We start from the raw sequence: 10,043 nt of genomic DNA, 5'->3' as shown, positions 1-10,043 counted from the left end.
GTGTCTGACCAAAAAAATAAAAAAGTAGCACATTATCCCCGCACTTTAGAAACTCAAGCCAGTAGATTTTCAAGAACATTGACAAGTTCCCTAGTTTGAATTATGTATGACAACTTCAAGAGATCAGCATCATAATTAAATTTAATCATTTTACTAAACTCTACCACTTCATGATCCAATTTACTCCAATGTTTCTTCCCTAGATTTTTTATTTCAAAATTCCAAAATAAGCTTTACACAAATGCCGTATCAGAGCCAATGAGGTTTATCTGAGGAATGATTATTGCTAATTGAAAACTTGTCCAAAATAAAAACAGGCTTATATGATTAACTATTTATGAACTTTCAGTATATTTATCACTCTTCAAGGTAGATGGCATATGGAAAGTAATAATTTACGTGTTCAAAGGCAATAGTTCATAAGACTTGCTCTCTTCGATGTCAGGTTCTCAGGGACAAAGTAACACTTGATGCACATTATGTAGATTCAGCCCTAGCCATCATTTTCTGGCCCAGACACACCTAGATTTCCAAGTAGGAATAAATCAATTAAATGCCACAATTATTTTATATTAACTACCTGATTATAGCCTAAAAATAAAATGGAAAGTCTATGTCTTGTTATTTATTTTTATGGGAAACAATAGAACCTGTGCCTTATCTACTCATTCAACAGAGAATAAGTGAGCACAGACACTATGACAGATACTGCATTAGCTACCAATGGTATATCTATGTGGTGAGGACTGTGGGATCACTTAGCAGTGGAGCACTGGCCTCACATGTGCCAGGTTTGATCCCCAAGTCTCTAAAAAAGAAACAGGAAAGAATGGCCTCTATGCTGGTGAATAATACAGTCCTTGACTTCTTAGAGCATACTATATCTCAGTCCACCATATTTCTTTTTATGAGCTTGTGAACTCACAGAAAGACACTAGTTAATTATCTCTTTAAAGGATTTCTTTGTTGAGGGAGAATGAACGTAAAACTCTTTGACAAGATATCCCGTTTATTTAGTGAAATCATAACTAATAATGTAACTAAACAGGATTACAAAGAAGAAATCTACACACCAATTCAAAATCTATCTTTTGATTACTCTGTGTGTGTGTGTGTGTGTGTGTGTGTGTGTGTGTGTGTGTGTGTGTGTGTGTGTGTACTTGAATTCATGGCAATTCAGGGCCTTGTGTTCTCACTGGGCTTTTTTCTCACTCAAACCTGGCACTCCACCAACTTCAACTACACTGCCACTTCCCATTACTATCTTTTGATGGCGACTATAATATGATTCAAGGATGAAGAGTATCTACAAACCATTTGTTGACAAATACAAAACTAGGAAATACTAGGAGGCTGGGTAGTACTTAAGATGTACAAGAAATATCTTCTGGACAAAAACCGAAGCATATATAAACTGTTCTACTTCTTTCTTTTCCAATTTCCTACACTGTTCTTGTCATTCCTTTTGTTAGCTAGGGGAGAATGGTCTATTCTTATTTTTTCTTCAAACATTTACAGATATTATTGCCCTTAGATTAGTTCACTAATCCAAAGGACATTTCCCTTAATTCTTCAAAAATAATTTCACACACACACACACACACACACACACACACACACACACACACACAGAGCCTATTTGTTTTTATACTCAGTATTTCAAAAAAGGTAAAGGATTACAGATATAACAATGTTTGTAAGAATTAAAACTTAACCAAGGAGACAATTGATTCTACAGATTTTTAGTTGGATAAAACATAAAGCTGAGTCGCAATCAATAGCAATTTTAAACAGGCCTTGTCATGTTAATAATGGATTGCCCCATTCACTAAATCTACATGAAAGTTGGCTTCTCTTTGGCAACAATCCATCTCTAGAAGTAAGACTTTAAAATATCATTTATTTGGCATCCTAATTTGGCACAGACTGGCTGAAACAAAGCATTAAACCACATTTAGTTACTCTTTCCTATTGGGAAGAAAATGTATGCCACTTCAAATAAATTGCATGAATAAAAGGCTAATAAAAAGACAAAGATTTTTCGGGGCTGGGAATTTGGCCTAGTGGTAGAGTGCTTGCCTAGCATGCACGAAGACCCGGGTTCAATTCCTCGGTACCACATACATAGAAAAAAAAAAGCCAAAAATGGGGCTGAGGCTCAAGTGGTAGAGCTCTAGCCTTGAGAAAGTCCAAGAACAGTGCACAGGCTCTGAGCTCAAGCCCAGGACTGGCAAAAAAAAAAAGACAAAGATTTTTTAAAATCTTTTTTGTTTAACAAAAGAGGAAACACGTTATGCTATTATTTTGTTTCAAGGAATTGGTATATTCCAAAATTCCATGGTAAATCTTGGTCTAGTAAAGATATCTCTGCGTATGTCTGTGTATCTGTGTGTATGTATATAAATATATTCCTATTGCTACTAGAAATGGGTAAATATATTCCCTCTTAATAATTTTCTCTATACATTCTCTTTTGAAATAATATTCACAAACCCATTCTCACAAAATCTGACATCATATTCCAATCTGGCACTCTTAGAAGACAAAGTTTTAGCCAGACAGGTGGCTCATACCTGTAATCCTAGCTACACAGGAGGCTGAGATCTGAGAATTTCAGTTCAAAACCAGCCTGGGCACAAAAGTCTAAGAGACTCTTATCTCCAATTTACCACCAGAAAACCAGAAGTGGCCCTGTTCAAAGCCAGCCCTGGCACTAAAGACCATGAGACTCTTATCTCCAATTAACCTCAAGTGGCTCCAGGGGTAAGGCAGTTGCTTTGAGCTAAAGAGCTCAGTGATAGCGCCCAGGCCCAGAGTCCAAGCCAGACCACTGACAAAAAATAAAGTCTAAGCTAAGAAAATTACAATGTTTAAACGGATTACAATGTTTAAACGGATCCGTCTGTTGATTGAGTTATGAAGTACTTCAAAGGGAACTAGAATGGTTACTTTAAGCTTACACAAAATGAGAATCATTTGAGAGATAGAAAAATGAAAGAATGAAGGAAATTCCTACATAGGGACCCTCCGGGCAGCAGAGGAAAAGAAAGTGACCTCCTTGAGTTTAATGAGTTCTTCCATTCAGCTTAACTCCTGTTGAAGTCCCAGTGTAGCCCTGATATGTAGGGCAATATAAAGCTTCCTTCATTTTAGGTGTTTTCATCAAGCATTACATCACAACCCTGAGAAAGTAACTAAGACAATAGTCTTACCTATGATAAGGCACCTTGAAAAGGGTCATTAGATCATTTATCATGAGTGCTACGTTCTCTAATATATGTATAACAGATCCTAGGGCAATAAGGAAGGTATTTTGTTTGCTTTTTCAGATAATGTCTTTTTATTTTTCTCTTCACACACCTAGGCCCCTTAAGCAGACATGAATGGACTCCCTGGCCCTCTGACCAAGTGACATTGGTATTGACCACTGGGAATTCTCTACAAAAGGAAGAAAGAATGCCACTGGGATATTTATTTTTCTGTTTCTTTCAAGCCAAATCATATGGCTAGGAGTTTCTGTCATTCACAAGCACTAGCTCATTTCAGATAGCTCTCTCTGAGTGCCCTTTCTCTGTCTCCAGGTTCTGAGAACTACTGCCTCATTTTTGTCCTTTCAGGCTCCTAAATAGCAAAGGTACTGTCCTATTACTATCTCATAGGCACCAACTGGGCTATACCTTTATCCATGCACTATGTCTTTATTCTTCTGTTTATATTCCATCTGTTTCACTGACTGATAAAATCATACATCATTTTCTCTTATTATTGCTTAAGAATAATATTTAACATCATAAACAAATGAATAGATTCTAGTTTTTAAAAATATCCTAATCAAATTATTGGTATAGATACTAGTCATTATATATACACAAAAGTAAAACTGCATTTCAAACTCAGAGTCAGTGACAATATCTCTGTCTTTTAAAGCAGGTATCAAAGGCTCTTCCATAAAAGTAATTACAAAAAGTGTTGACATAGATCTGAGATAGCAATTTAGTCAGACTTGTGGGAGCCTGGTGTTTCCAAATGCGGGTCCCTTGGAACAGAAGATAAAATATCATTGGATTACAATCAGTTCAGTCTAGTTAGGTTACTATTAATCAAAAAGCAACGTGGAAACAAAATTCAGTGTCATTTGTCAACTACATGCCATTGAAAATAAGAAACGGGAAAATTTGTTGTTGATCCCAGAAGATAAGACCGTGTAACATATAAAAGAAACTTTCAAGGTTATGGGGATCCAGATTTCTAAGTCCAAATGTTGCAGACACCACTGCATGGCAAACTGATGGATTCAGCCCTCTGACTACTACCTTTGTATTTTAATTTAAACGAACAAGTCACTGTTTACAAAACAATGGGAAAGCTTTTTATTATTTAGTTTTGTTTTAAGGGTGATGTCAGAGGAGCTACAGTTAGACAAGAAAGGTAATGAAAGCCAGGTGCAGTGGCTCATGCCTCTAATCCTAGCTACTCAGGAGGCTGAGATATGAGAATCAAGGTTCAAAGCCAGCCTGGGCACAAAAGGACCTGAGACTCTTATCTCCATTTAACCTCTAGAAAATGGGAAGTGGGGCTTAGCTCAAGGGTAGGTTGGTAGCCTTGAAGCTGAACAGCTCAGGGACAACACCCAGGCCCAAAGGTAGGGTGGTTGCCTTGATCTGAAGAGCTCAGGGACAACACACAGTCTGAGTTCAAGCCCCATACTCCCCCCAAAGCAAACAAACCAAAAAAAGGTAATGAGTACATTCCTTATTGAACATTGTTATCCCCTCCCTTATTTTGTTCCACCTTCCCACTCCCCACCTAACTTCCCCTCCCCCCACCAAGTTATAAAGCTCATTGCGAGCATAGTGTCTTGTGAGTTTCACTGTTGCATTGACTTTGTTCTTTGCCTATTTTGTTATTCCCTTCCCCAAATCAGATAAACGTATAATCAACGTTCGAGAAATAATGTACCCACAGTCTGATGAATGTAACTGTAATCCCTCTATATATCCCCTCTACAATAAAAGACAACTATTAATTTTTTTTTAAAAAAAAGCAAGACACAGGGTACCAAAATTAAAACCAGTGAGAACAGGAGGTAAGCCAAAAGGGAAAAAAAATGAAAGAAAACAAAGAAATAACTGCACATACTACATTAAAAAATGAAAACAAAAAGTAACACTTGTTTACATATCTTATAGTTCATTTTGATTAGCATAGTTTTATATGGTCATATGTACATAGCTATTGAATTACTGTGGTCCTTTGCTAGGACTACACTAGATACATATTAACTATTACAAATGAGGGAAACCATGAAGCCTATGTCATTTGCACTCTGGCTTATTTCACTTAATATGATTTTTTCTAAGTCTTTCCATATCCTTATAAATGGGGCAATATCATTCTTTCATGAAGAAATGTTGAACATCTCTGCCCAAAAAAAGAAATGCAATTCACAACAAAACAAGGAGTTGGTTCTTTGAAAAAAATTAATGAAATTGACAGACCCATAGCAAATCTTACCAAAAAAAGAAGGGAGCACAGCGAAATAAACAAAATCACACATGAGAATCGAAATATCATGACGGAAATTACCAAGATTCAGAGCATCATGAGGGAATACTTTGCAAACCTTTAAGCCAACAAATTTGAGACTCTAGAAGAAATGGATGAATTTCTAGGCAATATTAACATACCCACACGGAACCTAGAAGACCTAACCCAAATAAACAGGCCTATTACAAGCACTGAAATAGAAATGGCAATAAGAGACCTTCCACCTAAGGAAAGCCCAGGGCCAGATGGATTCACAGCTGAATTCTTTTTTTTATATATTTTTATTGTAATTAATAAAGGGTTACGTGATATTTGCCACATACAAGGTGCATTAATTCACATACATTGATAAACTTTCAAATGTCTTGGTCCCCATTACCCACCCCCCCATCTTGTTTTACCCCCTCCCTATCCAATTTCAAATGAACAAACACAAATATATCCAATATATCACATAACAAAATGAGACACTGTAACAATATGAGATAACCAAGGGTAGCAGGATATAAAATTAACCCTCAAAAATCAACTGCTTTCCTCTATGCCAACAGTGAGAAGAACGAGGCAACAATCAGGAAAGCAACTCCTTTTTGAATAGCCTCAAAGAAAATAAAGTACCTAGGAATTACCTTAACTAAGAATGTAAAAGACCTTTTTGATGAAAACTTTAAAACCCTGAAAAGGAAATTAAAAGAGAACTGAAGAAATGGAAAAACCGCCCATGCTCCTTGGTTGGAAGAATCAACATCGTGAAAATGACAATCGTGCCAAGGGCTAACTACAAATTCAACGCAATACCCATCAATATCCCAATGGCATTCTTTAAAGAAATAAAGAGGCAATCCAAAATTTCATATAGAATAATAAAAGGCCCCGTATAGCAAAAACACTTCTTAGCAGAAAGAACAACGCAGGAGGAATTTCAATACCAAACTTTAGACTCTATTACAGAGCTATAATACTCAAAACAGCTTGGTACTGGCACAAGAACTGGCCTGAAGACCAATGGAGTAGAACTGAGGACCCAGATATTAAACCAGACCTATGGCCACCTAATCTTTGACAAGGGAGCCAAAAGAATAAAATGGAAGAAAGACAGCCTCTTCAACAAGTTGTGCTGGCAGAACTGGTTAAGCACCTGCAGAAAACTAAAGTTGGATCCTTCTCTGTCACCCTGCACTAGAATTAACTCCAAATGGATCAAAGACCTGGAGGTAAAAGCTGACTCACTGAAAACTTTACAAGAAGGAATAGGAGACACACTAGGCCTCCTTGGCACAGGTCGAAATTTTCTCAATAAGGACCACGTATCACAACAACTCAGAGAAAGGCTGGATAAGTGAGACTGCATTAAACTGCAGAGCTTTTGTATGGCAAAGGACATAGCTAGTTAATTAATTAGGAAGCCTACAGAGTGGGAGAAGATCTTCACCAACCAAACAACAGACAAAGGCCTCATATCTAAAATATATCAACAACTCAAAAAATTGAATCACTCCCAAACTAATCTCCAAAGTAACAACCATCCCATTAAAAAATGAGCCAAAGACTTAAAGAGAATCTTCTCTGAAGAAGAAACAAAAATGGCCTATAGACACATGAAGAAATGCTCAACATCTCTGGTCATAAAAGAAATGCAAATCAAAACAACTCTAAGATTCCACCTCACTCCAGTTAGAATGGCCAGGATCAGGAAAACGAATAATAACAGATGCTGGAGGGGATGTGGCCAGGAGGGATCACTACTACACTGTTGGTGGGAGTGCAAACTCGTTCAACCACTATGGAAAGCAGTGTGGCAGTGCCTCAAAAGGCTAAACATAGAACTCCCCTATGACCCAGCAATTCCACCACTTGGCATTTACCCAACCATCCAGAAACAAGGGCATACTAAATCCACTAGCACAACAATGTTCATTGCAGCACTATTCACCATGGCAAAGATGTGGAACCAACCTAGATGTCCCTCAGTTGATGAGTGGATCAACAAGTTGTGGTATTTGTACACAATGGAATTCTATGCTGCTGTCAGAAAGAATGACATCGCCCCATTTGTTAGGAAATGGAAAGACTTAGAAAAAAATCATATTAAGTGAAGTAAGCCAGACTCAAAGGAACTTAGGCTCAATGGTTTCCCTCATTCGTCATAATCAGTAGAAACCTTGGGCTCTACTAGCAGAGATCTGCAATAGAGCAAAATCTTGATACATAAGGCCATATAGTATGAAGCTAATTGAAAGGACCTCCAGGATATTGAAACAAAAGCCATATAATGAATGATTGTTGTCCTTAATGTACTATGTTGTCTCTCATCTCCTTTGCTGTCCCTTGGTTATCTCATATTTTTATAGTATCTCACTTTGTTATCTGATATATTGAATTTATTTGTATTTGGTTATTTGAAATTTGATAGGGAAGGGGGGAAAACCAAGACGGGTGCGGGGGTGTGGGGTGGGGGAGGGAAATAGGTACCAAGACATGTGAAAGGGTATCAATGTACGTGAATTAATGCACCTTCTATCTGGCAAATATCATGTAAGCCTTTTACTAATTACAATAAAAAATGCAAAAAAAAAACCTAAAATATATCAACAGCTCAAAAAATTGAATCACTCCAAACCTAACCTCCAAAGTAACAATCATCCCATTAAAAGATGTGCCAAAGACTTAAACAGTATTCTCTGAAGAAGAAACAAAAATGGCCTATAGACACATGAAGAAATGCTCAACATCTCTGGTCATAAAAGAAATGCAAATCAAAACAACCCTAAGATTCCACCTCACTCCAGTTAGAATGACCAAGAGCAGGAAAACTAATAATAACAGATGCTGGAGGGGATGTAGCCAGGAGGGATCACTACTACACTGTTGGTGGGAGTGCAAATTTGTTTAACCACTATGGAAAGCAGTATGGCAGTGCCTCAAAAGGCTAAACATAGTACTCCCCTTTGACCCAGCAATTCCACTACTTGGCATTTACCAAATCATCCAGAAACAAGGGCATACTAAATCCACTAGCACAGTGATGTTCATTGCAGCACTATTTACCATAGCAAAGATATGGAACCAACCCAGATGCCCCTCAGTTGATGAGTGGATCAACAAGATGTGGTATTTATACACAATGGAATTCTATGCTGCTCTCAGAAAGAACGACATCGCCCCATTTGTTAGGAAATGGAAAGACTTAGAAAAAAAATCATATTAAGTGAAGTAAGCCAGACTCAAAGGAACATAGTCTCAATGGTTTCCCTCATTTGTCATAATCAGTAGAAACCTTGGGCTCTCCTAGCAGAGATTTGCAATACAGCAAAACCTAGATATATAAGGCCAAACAGTATGACGCTAAATGAAAGGACCTCTAAGATATAAAAACAAAAGCCATATAATGAGTGATTGTTGTCCTTAATGTACTGTGTTATCTCTAATCTCTTTTGCTGTCCCTTGGTTATCTCATATTGTTGCAATATCTCACTTTGTTATCTGATATATTGGATAAATGCGTATTTGGTTATTTGAAATTGGATAGGGAAGGGGGTAAAACAAGATGAGGGGTTGGGATGGAGGGGAGGGAAAGGGGGACCAAGGCATGAGAAAGGGTATCAATGTATATGAAGTAAGGCACCTTTTATCTGGTGAATATAATGTAACCCTTCTATTAATTACAATAAAAAATATATGAAAAAAAAGAAATGCAGGGCTGGGAGTTTGGCCTAGTGGTTGAGTGCTTGCCTAGAATGCATGAAGACCCGGGTTCAATTCCTTTGTACCACATACATAGAAAAATGCCAGAAGTAGTGCTGTGACTCATGTGTTAGAGCTCTAGCCTTGAGAAAGTCCAAGGACAGTGCTGAGGCCCTGAGTTCAAGGCCCGGGACTGGCAAAAAAAAAAAAAGAAAAGAAAAGAAATGCAATTCAAATCTATATTGATTCCACCTCACCCCTGTTAAAATGGCCGTTTTAAAGAAAACAAAAGGTGCTGGTGTGGATGTGGCCAAAAGGGAACACTGCTACACTGCTGGTGGAAGTGTAAACTTGTTTATCCACTCTGGCAACCAGTATGAAGATTCCTCAAAAGACTAAACAGACCTTCCCTATGATCCAGAAATCCCACTCCTGAGCATTTACCCAAAGGATCACAAACACGGCCACACTAAAGCTATCAGCACAACTATGTTCTTTACAGTATTATTTACCATAGCTGATATATGGAACAGACCCAGATGTTCCTCAGTGGATGAATGGATGAAGAAAATCATACATATATATATATTACATATGTATATGTATATTACATATGTATATATATATATACAAAGGAAAGCCATTTTTTATTTAAAGATACTCCTTTACTGACTAGTGCCTATTAATGTTGTCCTCGCTAATAAATAAGAAACTTTCTGGCCATCAAATATCCTTCATTTCAATTCAGGCCTTTCATTGTTCTTATTACTACTTTTAATCCTTTTAATTATAAAGCATAATTAAAGATTTCC

At 37.3% G+C, this 10,043-nt stretch overlaps 1 non-coding gene across 1 annotated transcript; it reads left to right on the top strand.

Moving 5' to 3' along the window:
- Positions 1–229: 229 nt before the first annotated feature.
- On the top strand, positions 230–371 carry LOC150063304 (U4 spliceosomal RNA). The gene has a single exon (XR_016535747.1). It is a non-coding gene; the product is annotated as a U4 spliceosomal RNA (small nuclear RNA).
- Positions 372–10,043: the final 9,672 nt, after the last annotated feature.

Source organism: Megascapheus bottae, chromosome 5 (assembly GCF_031878675.1).
Source record: "Megascapheus bottae isolate mThoBot1 chromosome 5, mThoBot2.hap1, whole genome shotgun sequence".
NCBI lineage: Eukaryota > Metazoa > Chordata > Mammalia > Rodentia > Geomyidae > Megascapheus > Megascapheus bottae.
The sequence above is the reverse complement of the archived record's forward strand: the minus strand, read 5'-3'. Positions and strand labels throughout refer to the sequence as shown.